Source organism: Mustela nivalis (genome assembly GCF_964662115.1).
Source record: "Mustela nivalis genome assembly, chromosome: 2".
NCBI lineage: Eukaryota > Metazoa > Chordata > Mammalia > Carnivora > Mustelidae > Mustela > Mustela nivalis.
Window position 1 is genome coordinate 42,238,844 of NC_139021.1, and position 21,333 is coordinate 42,260,176.

A 21,333-nucleotide genomic window follows, 5' to 3' on the forward strand; every position below is an offset into this window, starting at 1 on the left:
TGTGAGAAGTTGATAGACCAAAGAGAAGTAATTTACACAATCATTTATTACACTAGTTCCCAAACATTGGTGATCCAGATAGCGAACGCCCTTGTAGACATTTTTGAGTACCATTACTTCCTTTTCTGCCCTTCACATTCTCCTTTATCTGCCCCAATTCTAAACTCTAGGCAATCTCTAACATTTCCTTTTTCAGTTTGTATGAACCTCAATTGTATGTTAAGTCGCACTTAACTATGTACTTACCATATTAACTGCCTCCACTCTTTTTACTTAGAATCAAGACTATTTTCCCACTCTCACTCCTCACCCCTTTTTCTTAATCACTGGCCACATGCATTACACAAAACTAGAGACAAGAGTGTAATGAACCTCAGTATACCCATCACCTAGAGTCAACAATTACCAATATTTTCCCACTCTTTTGTTTCTCCATTTGTATGTGTGTGGTTTTTTTTTTGTAACCTGAGATATTTTAAAAACAAACCTCAAGGTGACATTTTACCTATAAATATCTCAGTATACATCTCTGACAGGAACTTTTATTTTTTTGTTTGTTATTTGTTGTTTTTTTCTTGCATTACCAAGAAGCTATTATTAAAGCTAATAGGACTAGTTATTTCTTCAAATCATTTAATACCAAGTCCATATTAGAATGTCCCAAATTTCTTCAAGATACCTATTTATAATAGGCTTTGAATCAAGATGTGTACTACATTTTATTGTAAGCCTCTTAAATTTCTTTTATTCTATAGCAAACCTCTTTTTCTTTAATGCCACTGATGTGCTGAAGAAACCACAATATTTGTCCTCTTGGATTTCTAATATTTTAGACTTGGCTATTTTCATTTTGTTATTTTATACCTCTATTTTTCATATTTTTTATACAGTAGGAGTTAGATCTTAAACTAGATTAGATCCAGGTAATTCCGTTATTGTTATTTGTTTATTTTTAAGGCAACAGTATGTCATAGTACTTAATGAGATACATCACTTCTGGTTGTCTCATTTATAATGATGGTGAAATTTACCAATGGGTTCATGTGCTAGTAACCCCTTTCCCTCCAAAATCAACATTTTGCCTGGGGCTTTTAGCATCTGTTTATAATTATTCCCTAGATCTATTATCTCATTTGACAATTTTTGACATTACAAGATGACAATTTTTAAAAAATTTACTTATTTTTTTTCAAGAGAGAGTTAGAGAGCATGTGCACAAGTGAGATGGAGGGGTGGGACAGGAGAGGGAGAGAGAGAATCATAAGCAGACTCCATGCCCAGCACAGAGCTTGCCCTAGGACTTTGTCTCAGGACCCCGAGATCATGACCTGACTTGAAATCAAGAGGCAGATGCTTAACTGACTGAACCACCCAGGAGCCCCAGAATGACAATTTTCTATCAGTCCTTCAGCATTTAGGTGAAATTGTTAAAACAAAACAAAAAACTGAGAAATTTAATCAACTATTCGGTTACCTTAGAATATGGCTCATAATAGGAAAGGAAGGATAAATACTTGAATCTTTGCCTTTACCAAATTTCAGAGTAATAGGTTAGCACTCTCTAATAATTACCAATAGAGATTTGCCATTGTTGTTCCTGTTGTAGCTTTTATTACCACTAAAAAGCCATAGATTTTATATATGTAATGTGTGTTTCAACCCATTGCAATCATCATCCTTTTTAGTACTGAAATACAAATTCCAGTATCATGCTCTATATTAAAGGTATTATCATTAAAATCATGAAAGTTTTATGCTTTTATATTATTTTATGTTTTTCTAAAAATAATAGACAATGCAATCAGACTTTTTAAAACAGTTGGAATAAGTAGGAAATGTGGAAAAAGACTATAGATTGCAGATTATATGATTAACTGGAAAACTAATGAGATATTAAGATTTATATAACATAGCCCATTAGAAAACTATGTGAAAATTAATAGCTCTATCTAATAATTATAATAGTTAGCTAAATATCATAATATAAAAATATATTTTATAATCACAATCAAAACTGAATTGTCTAGAAAAAAATCAGCAAGAACTATCAAGAGTCTTCATTGGAAAAAAGACCTTACAGAGTAAGATAATCAAACTTTAATAAAAAAGAGACCAACTGTCTCCCTGGATGAGATGATTCGATATTATACAAATTTAAACTTTTTTTCTAAATTGGAAACAGAAAAGAGAACCTTAATCCACCAGATATTAAAGTGTATTATAAAGTTATAATAATTAAAATAATCTTAGTCTGGGAAAGGAGACAAAGCAATAAAATGTGCAGTCTGGAAATAGATCCAAATATAAATATTCACTTAATGTAGCCTGTAAGTCATGAAGATGGAAAGATAGATTACTTATTAAATATATTAAAACAATTGAGTATCCATTTGAAAATTAAAAGATGCCTATACCATGACTTAAAACGATTAATTTCTGATGGAATTTATCATTTCTAAATGAAAAAACCCCATAAAAATTATTAGAAGAAACTACAGCATTTTTAAAATCTCAGTATAGAAATTATTTCTAGGCATTGAGTCATGAGTCAGAAATCATAAAGGAAATACTGTTGGATTATAACACATTAAATTAAAATCTAACACACAACCCAGCACTCAGTGTTAATTAAAGATGTGAGGAAACAGTCTCTTTCATACTCTGCTTGGGGGAATGGTAATCTCACACACTCTCTGGAAGGCACTTTTGCAGTGTACTTTAAAAGTCTAAAATTTCATATATACTTTAGTTGCTTCCATATCTCTTTAGAAATTCTTTCAAGATAATAATGCCTGTCATGTACAGAAGTGCACAAAGTATTTTAACCATAGCTTTGTTCATAACCTCAAAAAATCTGAAAGTGATGAGAGTGTCCAACATAAGGGTCTTTTTGAACAAGTTGTGTTACATCTATTAAATAAAGTGTGATGGAATCATTAAAATAATATATAGTTATAACTATTGATATGGAGAAAGGTTAAGAAGCACTTAAAAATAGGATACATATGACAGGATTCTGTTTTGCTTGAATGTATGTCTGTGTGTGTTTATGTCATGTGGACACTTGAGTGCACATGTGTATAGTTGAAGAATATTTAGGAAGAAGTAAAAACTATTTCTGGATATTGGATTATAAATGATTTTTACTTCTTTCTATTGAGTGAATCAATCTCCACTCTACAGAGAGGACTGGAAAGACAAGTGTTTTAGTGAGCTATATCATGAGCCCAGACAACTGGTAAACTTGTCCATTTTATTTCCATTATGTTCTTCTATTTTTCATTCACTTAATAACCACTAAGCACCTTTATCAGGTATTGATAAGTCATCTTTCAAATTCCTCATCTATACACAATGTAAGTAGTATAGAAAAAGGCAGTTCGGCCTTTTTCATAGTGAGAAATTCAGAACGTTTCAGAAAGGAACTTATATTTAAGTTTATTCATTTTCATTCAAAAAATATTTATTGAGCATTTGCCACCTGGCAGAACTGTACTTTACCCTTGCAAAAAAATCCATGAACATTTCAAACAAGAAGGAAAAAATAGTACTCTTCCCCTCATGACCTATGACTTGAGAGATGGTGATAGTTTCATCAAAGAAAAAAAGAGAGTGAAAAAGGTATTCCAAGTGAGAGAAAAGCCAATGAAAATGTACAAAGACGACATATTAGCTCTTGGCCCATATGTGGTATAGTCCCTTTGTGCTCATTGTTAACATTCTTTCCTTCCTCTGCCTAAAACCATTGTCTCTTATTTAATCTGAAAAATGCCTACATATCTATCCTTCAAGATTTATTTATTCCCAGATAAATCCCCAGACTTTCCCCACAGAAGCCCCCAACCCCGCCCATGCAAGGCTGAGTTAGGTGATTATTTTCTTACGTAGAATCTATTCCATGATTATCCATTATGTGTCTCTTAACTGGAATCTGAGGTGTTTAAGGAAGGAACTCTGGGTTTTTTTGCTTTATCTCAAATGCCAAGTGCTGCACTAGACTCATGGTTTATTCCACAGTAAATATGTTTGAATAAGTACTACACCTCATTCCCATAGATCAGGCTTCCTCAACTTCAGCATTATCGACATTTTGGGCCAGCTAATTCTTTGCGTGGCAATCTTGAAAGTTGCAGGATATTTAGATGCTGATATGCAACTAGATGCCGGTAGCACCTCCTCCTGCCCTAGTTATAGTTGGAGGAGGTCATCAAGGGGATGTGACCCCTGATTGATCCTTGAGCTGCTGGGTGGGGTGGGGGTGGTGGTGGTGGATAATAAGTGGAGGCCCCTCAGGCCAGCCCCTGTGGTTGGAATGTACTTCTGCCCCCAGCAAGTTTTCACCACTGGAAGCCTTCGTTTTCAAGGTGGCAACTTCGACAGAGCCATGTGGGCAGTATACTGACTGAATCCAGGTAAGGCCTCTTTATAAATTTTGTCGATTTCGCACCACTGCCCAGATAAGCCTTGTGTTTATTCCCTTGCTTATTAAACCCGCCTTTTCCTCCAGCTGTGTCTGGGGGCCTGTTTCAGATTTCACTGGAGAAGCTGCTGAGTTATGACAACCAAAAATGTCTCCAGACATAGCAAAGTGTTCCCTGGGGTCAGGAAGATTCCCAGCTGTACCCCTGAGAACCACCACTGCCCTACAACTATGAAAAACACAGTTGCATTGAGAACAGGGTGGAAACGAGGAGGTATGGGAAGGGACTTCCGAGTTACTTCAAGTCTTTTTCCAGAGGCATTTATTTTTTAACTCCAAACACTCCTAGCTGTATACAAATTGTTGACTCAAATCTTGTAGTCATTCTGGTGGGTGGCTGGCAGGGGGAGGGCACAAGACATGTTTGAACTTGAGCCGCCCATCTGCTGCTCAAATCCCTGGTGCATTAGTTTTCTCAAAGGAAAGGGAGAAGGACTTTAAGATAGTTCTGTTATCAAACAATCTAGAATTCTTTAAAAGATTTTATTTATTTATTTGACAGAGAGAGACACAGCTAGAGAGGGAACACAAGCAGGGGAAGTGGGAGAGAGAGAAACAGGCTTCCCACAGAGCTGGGAGCCCAATATGGGGCTCGATCCCAGGACCTGGGATCATGACCTGAACCGAAGGGACACGCTCAATGACTGAGCCACCCAGCCGCCCCACAATCTAGAATTTCTTTTTTTCAAGAAATTTTAAACACATTGTAAGACAAAACTCCTAAAGCAGAAAAGGATGGCTCTTCCACCTCCTATTATTTATTTACTACTAACAAAACACATTTGGTTCAGCTAGACATTTTATATGTAGGTGATAGCTAAATAATGAGCCTTGAAACAGATACATAATTCTTGAGTAATCAGATACTTTCAATGTATAAATTCTTTTTCATGGAAGCAGGGTTTGATCCCCATTTTCTCTAGTTTTGAATGTGAAATGACTCCTAATTTTAAAAAAGCTCTTATATGTACATGTACATTTTGAGAGATATGAATGGAATAAATGCCCATTTAGCTAGTGCCCAGGTTACTGACATTTCATATTGTCTGGCTATTTTACATTTTGCCTTTTTGAAGAATGTATGAAGATGTTTCACTTTAAAATTTAATTTTCCTGATCATTTTTATTGTTTCACCATTAGTTTTACTGTTGATTCTCTTAAGCTCTCTAAGGATTCTCTGTTGTCGTCTATAAGTTGATACTTTATGCTGTTCTTATCCAATCCTTATTGTTTGGGTTTTCCCTCTAAACCAAGAATTATTTAATAGAAATTTAAAAAATATATGTGTCTACAGGTAGAATAGCCTGTTATTTAAATTTTAATTTTTAAGTTCAAATTTTACTGCACAGTAATCAGTGCTGCTTGTGTTATTTCTATTTTATGGAACTTGCTCCTGTTTTCTATTTGACCTATTATATACTTACTTTTTGTGAGGGATTCATGTACACTTTAAAAAGTGGTATATTCTATTATAGTATTATTTTCAATATTAGTACACAAAGTCTACTTTATGCTGTACATATCTTCAACTTACTTGTTTTCCATCCGTCAGCCTTATGCTGAGACTGGTACATAAAAGGTTCTTTTTTTTTTTTTTTTTTTTTTTAAGGTATTTATTTGTTCTTGCATCTGCTGTGTTATTTGCTTTTGAACACGGTTGCTCTGTTATTTGGCATATTGATATTCATAGACACTATGTCTTTATTGTGAGTTTTGGCTTTTAGCATTATAGAGTATTTTTTAGAGTATTTATAGAGTATTTTTGGTACATTTTGGCCTGAATTCTACTTTTTTTTTTTTAAATATCCATACTGATGTGGGAAACAAAGGCAGAAGGAAATGTAGATAAAATTAAATGTCCTTATAACCTGCTGCCTGTTGACAAATACTTGAGGCAGGCCGAATATAATCTTCCTCCAGGAAGCTCTCAATTTGTCTTAATGTTAATGCCTTGCTAGAGGGAAAAGCAACTTGGTTTGACAACAGCAAGGCCTCTAGTATCTGGTGAGTCTTCTTTACACATGAAAATCCCTTTGGAACTTCCCTTATCTTTGCGTTCCCCCCACCCCAAAATATATAATCAGTTGCCCCTCCTAACCCTAGTGCAATAGGGAGCAGCAGCCTTTGCCTAGCTCTTTCTGCCCTCTGATCCTGTCCCTTGCTTTAATTAAACCACCATTTTGCACTGAAGATGTCTCAAGAATTCTTTCTTGGCCTTTGGCTCCGGACCTCACCATCAGACCTATATATTCAAAAACTACATCAAATATCACACTTCCTGCCTTGTCATAGATTTGTTTTCCTGATTTGTCTTTTCCCACACCTCTGATTTCAACCCTTTGAATCCCTGTATGTGAGGTGGGACCCTTGCATAGAACCATAGAGGTGATATTTGCTTCATGAGCCAATTAGGAATTTTTTTCTTGTAATGAATGAGTCAAGCCCATTTACAGTTTTTGATGTGGCTAATATATTGGTATCAATTCTGTATATAATTTTATATAATAGTAACCCTATTAATTCTGTTATATAGGCTGTGTTTCTCTGATATAGCTCTGCTTTAAAAAAAAAGATTATTTTGGTATTTTTGAACATTGGTATTGGTATTTAGAGGTTTCTCTTATACTTTTTTTTGCACTTGAAAACATTTTTATAAAAAACTCTTTTAATCTGTGGATTAAAATGTCCATCTTACATTATATCCTTGATTTTCATTTACTGCCTATAAAACAATCCATAATCTTACTTTATTTTCTTCTTTGTCTTTTCCTTCAACTTCAAGGTGTTTTCTTTTTAATTTGTCAGAGTATATCATAGGTAACACATAATACGTACACACTACTCTTCCTTACAGTCTTGCCACTACCTTCCTTTTAGGCATTTAATTCTTAATTTAATTTTAAAATTAAATCTATGAAATGCTTATCATCTGTTCTTTTGCCAGAATTCTTCAGCTTAGGTCCTAGTATAATGAAGCTTATCCAAACAAGGAAAGGCTCATGGGTTTAAGTATTCTGTGGATTCATAAAACTTCAAAAGTGTTCTTCTGTTGCCTTGACACTTGAAGGGAAGTTGGCTGTTTCTAAAATACTTGGCTTGCAAGTTCTTTCCTTGAATCCCTTTAAAATGTTGTTTTCCACTGTTGCTTTGTTTTGTATGTTGCACCCGAGAACTTTGATGCCTATTTTTTTTTTTAAATAGTGATTGCAAGTAATTTGTTCTTACTGTCTGTATACCCTGAATGTTTTTCTTTATCTTTAAATTCATACTGTTTCTCTAGGATATGTCTTAGATTTTGTTTTTGAGTTTTTAAAGACACACAGTGGGCCCTTTGAATGTGTAAAAATGATTACTTTGTCCTGAGAAGTTTTCTTTGATTTTGGTTTTACATATCAGTTATAGTATGTTTTGTTTACCTCCTTCAAAGACTTCAATTCTATGTATGTTGAACACTCTTTGCATATCTTCTCTTTCAGCCATTTTCTCTTTGACCATTATACTTGTTACCTTATCTCATTTTTATCCTCTTGGTTTTCTTGCTTTTTTTCAAAGTACCTTATTCAGTTTCACTAGAATCTATTATACCTTGGATTCCTTTTAATTTATTCTTTATTTCTGAGGTGGACTTTTTTTTTTTAGTTTCTTTACTGATCTCAATTTAACTCTTAATGATTTACTTTCTTTTTTTTTTTCCCACTTATGCACTTAGTTTAAAAATTTCTGATCTTATTTATATCTATATCCACACCTATTCCTATCTTCATATCTACATCTAATCTCCAAATGCTTATTTGAGGATTTCCAAATCAGTGAAAAATTTTGTTAGAGTACTCTTCTGTTTTGTAGATTTTTCTTTATTCTTTTCTTTCTTTTCTTCTTTGGTAGGGAAAATTTTAATAGCTGAAGCATTTCAGTTGAATTTTCTGTTTCTTTCCCTTCTTCCATTAATTTTGTGTGGAGTTAGCATTTTTTTTCCCACCTATTACTAGTCATTTTGGGGGTAGAGTCTATATAGAAGTGCTTTCTTCTGTTACTATGGTAAGGCCAGTTTTTTTATATGAATGCCCTAGTGGTGGGGGAGATGGAGAATTGGCATCTTTGTGTCTCTTTTATTTCTGAATTCCCCTCTTACTTTCTTCTTTCTCCTTTCTGCTACATCCTCAAGAGCATTATCTTTTCTCTACTTTTAGGATTGTCTTCAGGAAGCAATGTTTTTTGAAGCTTCTGACTTTTTTGATATAACTCATTTTCCAAACTCTTTCCTATAACTGATAATGTGTACTGACTACCAAATAACAGATGCCAAATTTTGCCACTTAGCATTGTACTCTTTTTCTGGGGCCTTTACTTTGTCTATGCATTATACTTTTTAATAGTATCTCTAAAGCTCCCTTTTCCCTGTTTTTGTCATCTCCAGGCTCAAGAGGTCATTTGGATGTGGTATTTATATCTCTTTTTATAAGTAACTTGATATTCATGATATTTTTGACTTCCTAGTAAAGCTAGAGGCTTGAGTCATTGGGGATTTTATTTGTACTGGTTTTTGATATTATCATTTTGGGGGAAGACTTGAGGAGAGATTTGGTTTCAGGAGGACACCATTTTTTCCAGTCCCAGAATTTCCTTGGAAATAGTTTGAAATTGATTATTTTCTAGGTTAAATGTATAAGATCACCTTGAATTTGTTTTTGACACGTTTTATTATATTTTGAATTTAATTTTTTCTATGTATTTTACATATCCCTAACTGGACTCCATAATTTGAGGGGAGGGGTCTTGTAGTTTTGATTTTTACCACAGTACCTAGTATGTTAATGTATTCATAATGGTTTCTCAATAAATATTAATTACTTATTAAGACTATCATTTATCGATATAAGAAAATGTTATTATATATGATATTTAAAGCAAAACATTTGGATTATTTATACATCTTTTAAAAAATGTTTTCTTACCTTGGAGTAAATGTTGAGAAATATCTTCTGAAACAACTAAAATATAGTTCAGTTTCTTAAAAAGAAGCCATGTTTTATGGGAAACACCCATCTGAAGACACATTCCCATGAAATAATAGAGACTGAGTAATTTCTCCAATTCACATTTTTCTCAACACTTTCTCTGCAAAAACACAAAAGAAAATTAATACATTTTGTTTCTTTATTTTAGCATGTGTAAAAATTAAAGCAGCAAACAATAAGGAAATACAACACATTATTGTAATCTCTGCTATTTATTAATTCATTTAATTTATATGCAAATTATATGTTTTAATAATCATAAATTGCTTGGCATCAGGTTGTTCCTAGTAATGAGCAGTTCGAGAGATGGCACTTTTTTGAAATTCTAATAAAGCATTCCACGGAGCCCTCTTCCTTTGTGAACATTGCTGCCCCTTGAAACATCCTGAAATACAGAGCTGAAATGATTTAAAACCTCAGAAGAAGGTTTTTAAGGTTGGAATAGGAAACCACTCTTGGCTTCATGGCTAGATCTAAACATTGAAGTTAAGAAGCAATTTCAAATCAATCTGTAAAAAGATTTTACCTCTGATCATGAGCAAACAGAGGCCCTCTCTCCAGTAGGTGTCAGGAGTCATGTGATGGACACTAATGATGTCTGCTGCCTTTTATCATCTGTCAGGGACAAGTCACATTTATTTCCACACAGACAGTGAGAACATTTAATGAAACAAAACAGCATTATCGAGCTCCAGGTTTCCCAATCCTCTTTGGTCCTAGAAATGAGGCCTCAGGTTCATTAAATTGTGGCTTGTGGAGGGATACCACAATTATAGTCTACTGAACAAAAATTATAATAAGATCCCAAAGCAAATCTTTAAGATACACTAACCTCCTCTCTCTATTTCAAAGGTTCAAATCAATATGGGAAATATCACAGGTTTAGGATATATATATATATATAAAATCATTCTCTAATACATATGTTTATTAGAGAAAAAATATGAAAACTAATTTAAAAACTCAATCCAAATCATATTATCCAGAAATATTCCTTAATAATATTTCTTTTTTTTAATTTTTTATTTTTTATAAACATATATTTTTATCCCCAGGGGTACAGGTCTGTGAATCACCAGGTTTATACACTTCACAGCACTCACCAAAGCACATACCCTCCCCAATGTCCATATTTGTGCTTTTTCTTTTAGCCTTCTAGGTCTTATGACACATTGATATTCGTACAAAAATATGTAATTTTTATCTTTCCCAGACCTCAAAAGCCTGTGACCAAAACAATACTCAGATTTTTGCTGCCTTTAATCAAAAGATACATAAATGTAAGCAGATACAGGTCTACCATATTGCCGTATTCTTTCTAATTTATTCATTCACTCAAACACTGCATTTGTACTAACATGCAAGGTACTTTTAGCAGCTGGGAATATAGTAGTGAACTAAAAGGAGTTAAGTCCCTGTATACACAGAGTTCACATTCTGGAAGAGTAGGTAAGCAGAAATATGAAATAGACAAATGAAAAAATAGATAAAAATGTATAAACACAGTATGCCAGGAGATGAGAAGTGTTTTGGAGAAGAGAAAGTAGAGAGGTGGAGATTGAGTGTCCCCATTCTCCCACTTGCTCTGGTATAGCCACAGCTCACACCTGTCTTGATTTCCCCAGACAGGCTTTCACCCGAGGGCCTTTGCATTCACTGTTCTTTCTTTGTGATTCATTCTTCCTCCTCTTTCTCATCTTCATTCAAATGTCACTTTCTCATTTAGGCCTACCCTAACTACCCTATATTAAATTGAAACCTGATAACACCTCTCCTGCCTCCAACATCCCCCAGCCACTTAGCATAGTCCTTTTTCTTCACATTGAACACTTTTTACTTTTGAACATTATGCATCTTTTTACGTGATTATTCTGCGTAGTAGCTATTTCTCCATCTTTCTCCACTGGAATGTAAGGTCTTTAAGGGTGGAGGCTTTTTTTTGTTTTTGTCTTGTCAATCATGTATTTCAAGTGCTGAAACTAGTGCCTTGCATACAGTAGGTGTTCAAAAATATACGTGAGATAGTTAAAGTGGAGATGTTGAATAAGTGGTTGAATATCAAAAACTTGAGTTTTGAAGGCAAAGTCCAGGGCAGAAATACAAACATGAAAGTCATGTATGCAGACATGTTAAGTCATAAAATTGGAAGAGATCTAGGGAATGAATTAAAATAGAGAAGAAGAGAGGCTGTTGGAATGCCAATATTAAGAAATCAGCAAGAAGAGCAAGCTCCAGGGAGAAAAGTGGGAACTAAAGTAGGAGCACCAATTGAGCACAACCTTCTGTGATCTGAGCGAAGAACATGTTTTAATAAAGAAAAGACCAGCAAATTTGGAGTATCCATCTTTTTGCGAAAGGTATACATCATCTCTTAAGTTTTACTAATCTTATAAGTACTATACTACAAGAGAAGCTCTGTAATTCTGTGTAGTGAAACAATTTTTATCGTCACTCCAATCTCCAAATGTTATAGAGATTCTAATTTTTGTAAAATTAAGCACATGTAATACATGTGTAAACTGCACTGTAGCCCCAAAAATGAATAGCGAATGTCTTAAGATGAACCTACTCTACTTTAGAGATTGTTGATCTACAAAACAAGACTCAAAGGGACCTCAGATTGAGATTATCCCAAGGAGGATTCATCACCTTCTTTCTCAGTTATATTGATCTTCTATTTCCACATGGCACATCTTTTCCATAGAAACTTAGCTGTCCCACTTGATTCTTCTTCCCTTTTCCAGCCAAGGGTCTAGCTCTGTTGACTTCACATCTGCAAAATTCACCCCATGCTTATTCCCAACTCCTGTCCTCTCTTTCTCTACTGTGGCATCTTCTTCTACACCATTAATACTGTGCTTTCAGTTTTCTCTACATAACCAAGTGTCATAAAAGCAATCTCTCTCAAGGCTCATTGGCGTTCACTACCTCTCCCTTTCATTTTCCACCCTTTGCACTTTGACTTAGGTCCTCATATCTCCATATCTGTTCTAGTTGAGATTACTGATAATGGCCTAACTTTCCAGTTCAATGGACACTCTTCAGTTCTTATTTTGCCTGTTTGGACATTTGACCTTGTTGGAAGCTCCCTTCTGCTTGACACCTTTTCTTCTCCTATTTCTGTCACACTGTATTATCCTTCTTTTCCAGTTTTCCTTGTGATTCTTTGTAGCCTCCTCTGTGACTTCTCTTTTCTCTCTCTGGCCTTAAATTTCAGTATCCCTTGGGGTTCTGTCTATGGTCCTTAAGCATTCCTCAGGCTTTAATCTACATGGACCCCTTGTTCCAATCTAATTAAATCTAAACAAACTGGTTCACTCCCCATTGCTCACCTATGTTTCCCTTCTCTGCTTTTTGTTGGTGCTCTATCTACTTTTCAGGTTCTTTCTCTGTCACTGCTTGCTCCCTTAGAGGTCTATATAGTACTGGTGCTTCAGGATTCAACTAAAATGGCATTTTCTCTTCATCCCTAGAGCACTTCAGCTGTCCCTTTCATAAGGCACTTACCACAGCTCATCAAGCATTAGGATTATTTATGTAGCCCATTATCCCCCTGCAGGCTGGTCCCATGTCGAATGCTTCCTTTCCTATCCTGGCCTTGCATTGCTAAAACTCAATAAATGGACTGAAAACAGAATAAATAAATGGGAATGTCCTCATGTTAGAATGACACAGTAGAGTCATAAGAAAAGGTCATTTGGTTAGCAACTAGTAGAATTGCCTACCACACTCCCAAATTAAAGACTGAGCAAACTCAGTCCTGTTGCATTCCTGTCGTGTTGAAAATACTGTGGTTGCAAAGCATCTGAGTGAGTGATGGTTATGGTAACGATTTAGTAGGAATCTTTCTCACAGTTCTAAATAACTGGACACTAAAATGTAGAAACGCATTTACAAATATTGCAAATTATAGTGGTTATCTTCAGTTATTTTCAATGAACTACTTATATGTACATCAATACTGTTATTTCACAAGTTTTTATAATGTTTTAGACATTTATTATGTATGACTTCACAGTTCTCTGAGTACCTTGGCAGAGTTCACTCTGAAATACAATTAACATTAATGATTATTAATAACATTTTAATGGAGCATTATATTAACATGTGAGGAGATTAGGGCTTATTATACTTATTACTAATATCCCTCATACAATAATTTCTTTAAGAGTTCTGAAATTTATTATGCCATTATATGGGCCCCTTTTCCTTGAGCATTGCTTGGGTTTATAACTACCAAAACTAGTACATTTAATTAGCTAGGAATAAAAATAGCAACAGAAGTTACCACTTATTGAGCATTATGCTGGCCTAGGCCCACTGGTAAGCACTTCATGTGTATCATATTCCTTGATCCTACCTACCCTGGCAGGTAGATAACATTGTTACTCCCATTTTATATTGAAACTGAAGCTTTGTAAAGTGAAGTGACTTTTTCAAGGTCATAATCTAGAAATAATGGTTCTAGGTCTCCAAAATAAAAATGTCCGATTCCAGAGCCAGTCTTTTAATCATGTTATTCAGCTTCTATGTCTCTTTGCTTTCAGTAAGATGGATGTTTGAATAGGTGACACCACTTCCACCTAGTCGGCCACTTCCCATATTTAACATTGATAAGGTCATGTTTCACTTGGCTCTAGGAAAAAAAAAAATGTTTCAAATAGGGAATTTATTAAATATCCTATGGGGAATGCAGTATGTTTACTGCGCATTTTCATCTCCATAATCTTTTATTGAGAAACACTAGCTTAAAAGAAAATGAGCCTGGCTTCATTTCACGTGCTCACAAAAATACATTTTAAACAATCCCATTTTTTACCCTTGACTGCAGTCAAGTTGTCTGACCTGTTTTAGAACATCAGAGTGAAGTTTGCCCACCTTCAGTCTTTCAAAATTTTGAATTTTAACGATTCCATAAGGATATCTAACTTAGATGGATGAACTGATATTGTTTTCTTGAAGTTCTAAACAAGGAATATTTGAAAGCTAAGAGACCAGTGCAATTGAGCCATAGAAATTCTTACAGTTTTCATATGGATCGCAGACTTCGGTTTCCTCTTACCAGCATCTGCCCTACTTTTCCTATCTGAAGATCACTATCCTTGACAACCAGGGCAGAAAAATCATCAGACCTTATCAGATCTGTTCTCTACTTGTCACCTATCAGCATTGTACAATCGGACTTGAGCCACAGGCAAATCTAGACCTTTCCTGCTCTTATTTGGAATATAGGTAAGTGAGACTTTTTGTATGTTTGTCCTTAATAATTTTCACTCACTTCAGTTCATTTAGGGGCTAAGACTTCCTGATGCTATTCCTTAGACATGTCTGATACGTCTACGGCCATACCATCCTGAATGTGCCCGATCTCATCTGATCTCGGAAGCTAAGAAGGGTCGGGCCAGGTTAGTACTTGGATGGGAGAAATGTCTGATACTACATGTTCTTTAATACACCCTTGTACAGTGAAATCTATTGAAAAGCCCCCTTTGGGGATATACGTAACTTCTGAAGTGGTGATTCTAGACCATTTTGAATGAACAGACTTTTAGGAATCTGATGAAAGCTCTGGACACCCCTCCCTAAAATCGTGGGCCTAGACATTCAAATTTCCTATAATTTCAGGGAATTTATAAACCCAAGTCTTTCATCCATGAACCCTTGTAGACAAAATCCTGATTACAACCACCATTACTGAAGATTTTCTCGTTTTCATTTTGATTAAGATTATCACAATTGTATCAAAACAATTATAATTTTAACAATATTTATTGTAGGGTCTCACATCACAAGTTTATAACTATCTTTACTCTGAATGTTTTGAAGACAGCTTTCATAAGATTTGGTTACCACCTACATTTTCTAACACAGCTGTTTTGTATTATTGGTTCATTTAAGGCAGTGTGTATAATAGCAAAAGTCAAGGCTTTGAGAAATAATGTTAATCAAGGTATTTAATATCTCTAAGTGACAGTATTCCCATCTGCTAAGTGTGATTAGGATATACTTCATTGCTTGTTTGCTTGTTTGTTTTTTAATGGGTGAGAATTAAAGGGAACATCAGCTCCCCAACCCTGGAAATGTCACTGGTTTTGTTAATTGCTTCCTGAGTTCTTGTCCAGAACAGTGCCTGGCCCATAGTAGGTGCATCATGAATATTTATGGAATGAATCAATAAAGCATACTTTATTCTTAGAAGATGGTAGGTCCTTAGTAATGACTTTTTAACCACAATGATGAAAATAATGTTTTGGAATTGAAATAATCCCCAGACAGGTCAAGAGTCTTTGGAATATGCCATTTAACTGTATGCCACGTGCAGCAGGTGTTCGGCTGGTTGTATGTTCCCATGGCTACTTTATATTTAAATAAATGAGTCCAAGAATAAGAGAAATAATAGACATAAAGACCAGCTAACTGAAAAGCCCTAACTCATCCAAGAGGATGAGGAAATAAAAAATGACTCTTCTATTGAGTGGGCAGCAAGAAGCTTCCTGTAGAAGCAGAAAATTCAAAATGGATTTTTCTACCTGCCGCTTGCCATTGAATGACTAGGTAATAAGTTTTTATTCTATTTCTAGATTATGTTGGAGATCTTACTCATGTCTTTTAATTACTTATGGGTAGAGTTGAACAAACAAGTTACATCTTAACTATCCAGAATTCTGGATGTTATTATTATTTTTTTTTTTCACAATTCTCAGTCTCTATTTGCTTGACATCATTACATGCTCCCTGTGAAGAATGCCAAGGAGCAGCCACAGGTGTCTGGAACACACTGACTGTGGCCAGGAGACCCATATGATTAGGATAATGGCCACGAGTTATCCTGCTTGGCTATGTGTTTGAAATCAAAATACGAGGCAAAACCAACCTAAGCGCAGTTAATTTAAGGCACTTTCTATTTATTAAAGCTAACTGCAAGTCTGGCTTACAATTAACAATTGCCCAAAGGATGAAAAACACCATGTCACTTGACATAACCGGGTGTCCATGGTACTGCCCCCTGGATTTAATATTTCCAGAAAGGGATTCTCATTGACTGTGCTGTTGTGGCTGGAAAGAGTCCTATTGTAAAATGAGGATCAACAATATCTTGGCAATGCTGAAACAATTTATGATCTTTATGACCATCTATACTGGTGTATTAAAGCAATACAGCTGGAGGCTAATTAATGGATGCAGGTAGGATGTTCCCTCCTGTAAGAAGGAGGTTGCCGGTTTCCTCCCTGGCTGCTGGCTGCAGCTCTCATACCGATATCATGTTGTTGCCAGTGTTGCCACCTCATTAGAAAATTAGCTTTTAATTAACTTTGGAAGCTGTTGCATGGGTTTTGATAGGAGGCACACATTTGTACACATCTTGTTGCAGAATTAAACCGCCCCTTCGTGTTTCTAATGGGCCTCTCCTGCCTTGCGGAAAAGCAGCAGTCTCGCCAGCTTGCAGGCAGCCGCTCCATGGGTAGCAATGGCCACACAGCTCCAGCCTGCTCCCAGTTACAAAGAGATGTCCTTTCATGCCCTCGTGGGCAGCCCCGTACTCCAAGGCCGCTTGAGATATTAAGCGGCAACAGAGAAGACCACAATCCCAGATGCTCCCCTTTCATGCTTCTGACCCCCAACCTAGCTTTAATGGCACATAGTCTGGCAAGAATGTGCCTTACCTCATTTTTATATTTAAACATCTCTGCCTGAGCACAGTGGTGATAAACCTACAGACAAGATAAATAGCTAGATTATCACTCTTCTCTCCAGGGGAAAGTCATGCTGTCAATTAGGCTAATGGGGGTTCCGGGTGCAGCTTTGGCATGCCCTAACACTAGGGAAGGCTTTTTGCCCTGCATAGCTGCAAAGCCCAAAGATGGATCTGAAAAGTGGCTACGACCTAGGGTGGCCAATCAGCAAAGAGGGAAGTCAAGAACCTGATGATTAATCATCTGCCACAACAATGGGAGGGCAAGGAAGATGAGGCCCATGAGACCAGATCTTTGGAGCTTTATTCTAATTATACATTGCCTCTTCAATTCTATCTGGTGGCTTGAAAGGACATATGGGTGCTTTCTGTTGAAGAAGTGAGGCTCCATCCTTTACTAAAAATAAGCGTTCTTTTGTCATCCTTTTTCAAAGCACTTACACTGACATCTCATTTGATCTTATTACCAATCTCTGAGGGACTTAGGGCAGGTGGCATTTTTCTCATTTTGCAGCTGACGGAACTGCGACACAGCGGAGTTTAGTAATTTCCCTGTGATCACACAGCCAGCCGGTGATGGCACCAGAATGAGCGTGCAGATAATATGACTATCCTAAATATTTACTTATGCTTCACCACTGCATCATCCCTAACCTTCCAGTCACAGAAATTAAATTGTGACCTGCTAATGAAAGTAATCCTATCCCTTATGCTATCTGTTATGTATAGGAGATAAATTTAAAAAGTAACTCCTGGTAAATACAGCTTGCTAAACAATGAAATTATTTAATGCATAATTTGGAGGCATAATGTTACCCCTGATTTGTCCTACAATTTGGACAACAGAGGGATCACGTGTTTTAGATACCAGCAGCACATGACCAACTGTGCAATACTGGGATTTTTCTATCCCAAAGACAGGCTCTTTGCAGTGTGAAGGTTGGACTGTAAGCAGGGCGGTGGCACATTTCCCTGATTCATGTGGGTGGATACCAGTTTCCAGGTATTGTCTAGGTAGTCCATCATTTTTTAGCATTTGTCCTGAGCAAAAATGAGCTAGCTGTATAGTAAATTTTCTGGCACCTCAATTTTAAGTCAACGACTTATCTTCTAGTTGCATTGTTTCACTGAGGAACCAACCCTGCCACAGCCTCACTGTTGGTGTTTTCAAGAAAATCGTTACTGGATGTACACTTTCAGTCCCCAGAGAGCAGAGGACAGTGGTAAGGAAGATGCCAACTTTCCCAGGCCGTCGTCACTTTGTGCTCAGGGCATTAGCATCTGCCTGCATCATTAACCTCTGGTCTTCCCAAGCCCTTAGAGGTAGTTACCGAGGTCACATGTATTTCACAGAGGAGGAAACTGAGGCTCGTGGTGACTGAGTGACTTGCTCAAGACCCAACAACAAATACATGGCAAGGCTAAAGGTTTGAGTTTAAGTCTCTATGGCTTCAAAGCCCAGTCTCTTCACAGCTGAGACATTTCAAAATAGGCAAAGTATCAGTGTGGGTCTCTTCACGGCATGCCTGACTCCTACAAATGGAGAAAATGGCCTGGTTGTCAGGCCTCCCAGGCCACACTTCCTAACTTCGCCTAAATGACTGGTTTCTTGAGCTTTAGCAAGAACAAGAGTCACATGAGGTGTTTTATTGAAATGTGTATTCTAGAACCCCTTCTCAAAGACTGGTTGAGTAGAATGTGGAATTTCCCTTTTTAATAACACCCCTTTAAGATTCTGATGTTCATGATTTCTCAAGCACAATTTGAGAAACACACTGATCTCTTTATTTCTAAGTATTAGAAAATGTGGGTCTGAGTAAAGATGACCAAGTACGCTGGTTGAGGCATGGATAGATCTTCCATTTCGTTGAAAATCCCTGAAACGAAGAATAAAAATGGTGGATATTAGGCACCTGTGTTGCACCACACACTTTCACATATTTTATTACATTTAATTTTTTGCAACAATTCTGTGTATGTGTTTGTCTGTCTGCCTCTGTGTCTGTCTGTGTGTCTATGTGTCTGTGTGTGTCTCTGAATACATATTTTACTAATTAAAAATGAAGACAAACAGAAATAAAATAGCTGTTGATAAATTATACTTCTTGGTAGTGGTATAGGAATTCAAACTTGAATAGTGAACACTATTCAGATGCTTTATTTTTATTTATATGGATTAAAATACATAAAAATTTTAATTTTATAACTATATCTATTATGTTATGTTTTAATAGTTTTTGTTTTCTTCTTTATACCTCTTTACTTTTCAAATTGCCCTCAGTGGGCAACTATTATTTTTATTATCAGAAAACAGTAGCAACATAAAAATATTCTTATTTTTCCTAAGTTGGCCTTCCCAGCAGTGAACTCTGGAATAAGGATTGAGTTTATGATGATTTTACTTGGGAGGTAACCACTGGGAGCCCTGATGGAGAATAGAGACAAGAAGGAGGATGATGGGGCACCTGGGTGGCTCAGTTGGTTAAATGTCTCCCTTCCACTTAGGTCACAATCCCAGGGTCCTGGGACTGAGTCCCGCATAGGGCTCCTGCTCAGCAGGAAGTCTGCTTTTCCTTCTGCCCCTCCCCACACTTGTGTGCTCTCTCTCCCGTTCTTTTTCTCTCACAGTCTCTCACAAAAATAAATAAGTAAAAAATATTGGGGGCCAAAAAAAAAAAAAAAAAAAAGAGGAGGACGCCGCCCACACAGGCTGTTCACAGACAGATTATCATTGTGGGCAGCTGAGACATGGCCCTGCCAGGGACCTTTGGAAAACTGCGTAGAGCACTCAGCCTTCAGGTGTGTTGCAAAAATGTGGTGTTAATCCTCCAACTGCTCTTTATCATCATTCCCCACCATTTGATTTAAAGTGGCCAAAAAAAAAAAAAAAATCATATTAACACGGGCAAAAAAGAACATTCCTTCCCTCACAAAACCAAAGGATGATTAGGGATACATATAGTTAAATCTTCAGGGAAAATTGGAACCTTGAACTTCATTTGCCCCATCTTTCTCTTCTCTTGTCTTTTTCTTTATTCTCCTTCTCCTCCTCTCTCCTCTTTCTCTCAGCTGCTTTTCCCACCATCTTAGTTTTTTGAGACCACTTCCATTCACAAATATAAAACAATTTGATCATCAATAAATTCTTTCTCCAGATTTCACAGATTTACCCAGAAAGGGCTTATGTTTCTTTTTGCACATTATTTCAAAAAGTTCTACAGACAGATTCTCATTATTTTAGCCTCTCAGTCCATTTGGAAATCAACTGTCTGGGGGAGGGGATGAAAGAGTAAGATGACTGGCAACTTCCACTAAACCCTGGGATTACAGTTGGGTGAGAAGAAGCTCCTCAGGGAAAGAGAGTGCTGATTCTGTGAGAGGGAGAGCTAAGTTTCTGAATTACAGGGTTTTTATTCTATTAAGAAGAAGATACACAGCCCACTTAAATTCTTTTAAGTGGGACAGACAGAATAGTTGAGATTCCCAGGGCATGGGAAGTTGGATATGGTCATCTGGACATAGGGACCTAATGGGTGGTAAAGAAGAATACTTAGATGATCAGACAGACGTGTGATTTCTACACTGTGACATGCCTAGGAGCCAACTTGATACCAAGCCCTTTAGGTAGCAACTGGTACAAGTTATAAAGTCTATTTCATATCCACCAGGATTGGTCTGAAATTGGGAGAAAGAGTGATAAGGAAAATTTAGTTTTTGGTGCTTAATCTTCATTCATTCATTTCCTCAATAAATACCCATTGTGTGCTTTATATGTGTTAAGCTGTATTTAGGGCAGTGAGCACAGTGCAGTGAATGGATGGGACAGAGGCTTTTACTGTCCACAGATGCCTAGACGGCAGCTCTACCATGTATTTCTCCAGTTTCTGCTCTTGCGATATAATGTTGAGTAAGTAGGAAATTGCCAGACCACCCCTCCTTTCCTTACACAGGTAACTTATTTCAACAGTAGACTAACAGTGTCAAATGTGTGAAATGTTCATAGAAGCATGTCCAACAACTGGATTTCAGTCTGTCTTATATAGGTGAAGGAGAAGTTTTCAAACTAATCCCTGATAAGACACTTCTATAATTAGATAAATGCAAATGGCTTTTATTTGCTTATAAATTACATGATTTGACT

At 36.3% G+C, this 21,333-nt stretch overlaps 1 long non-coding RNA gene across 1 annotated transcript in view; it reads right to left on the reverse strand.

The window, feature by feature from the left end:
* Positions 1 to 18,973: 18,973 nt before the first annotated feature.
* Positions 18,974 to 21,333, reverse strand: part of LOC309858926 — a 41,748-nt gene continuing 39,388 nt past the window's right edge. The window contains exon 4 of the long non-coding RNA XR_014308442.1: positions 18,974 to 19,069. This is a non-coding gene — a long non-coding RNA (uncharacterized lncRNA). The remainder of the gene's footprint in view (positions 19,070 to 21,333) is intronic.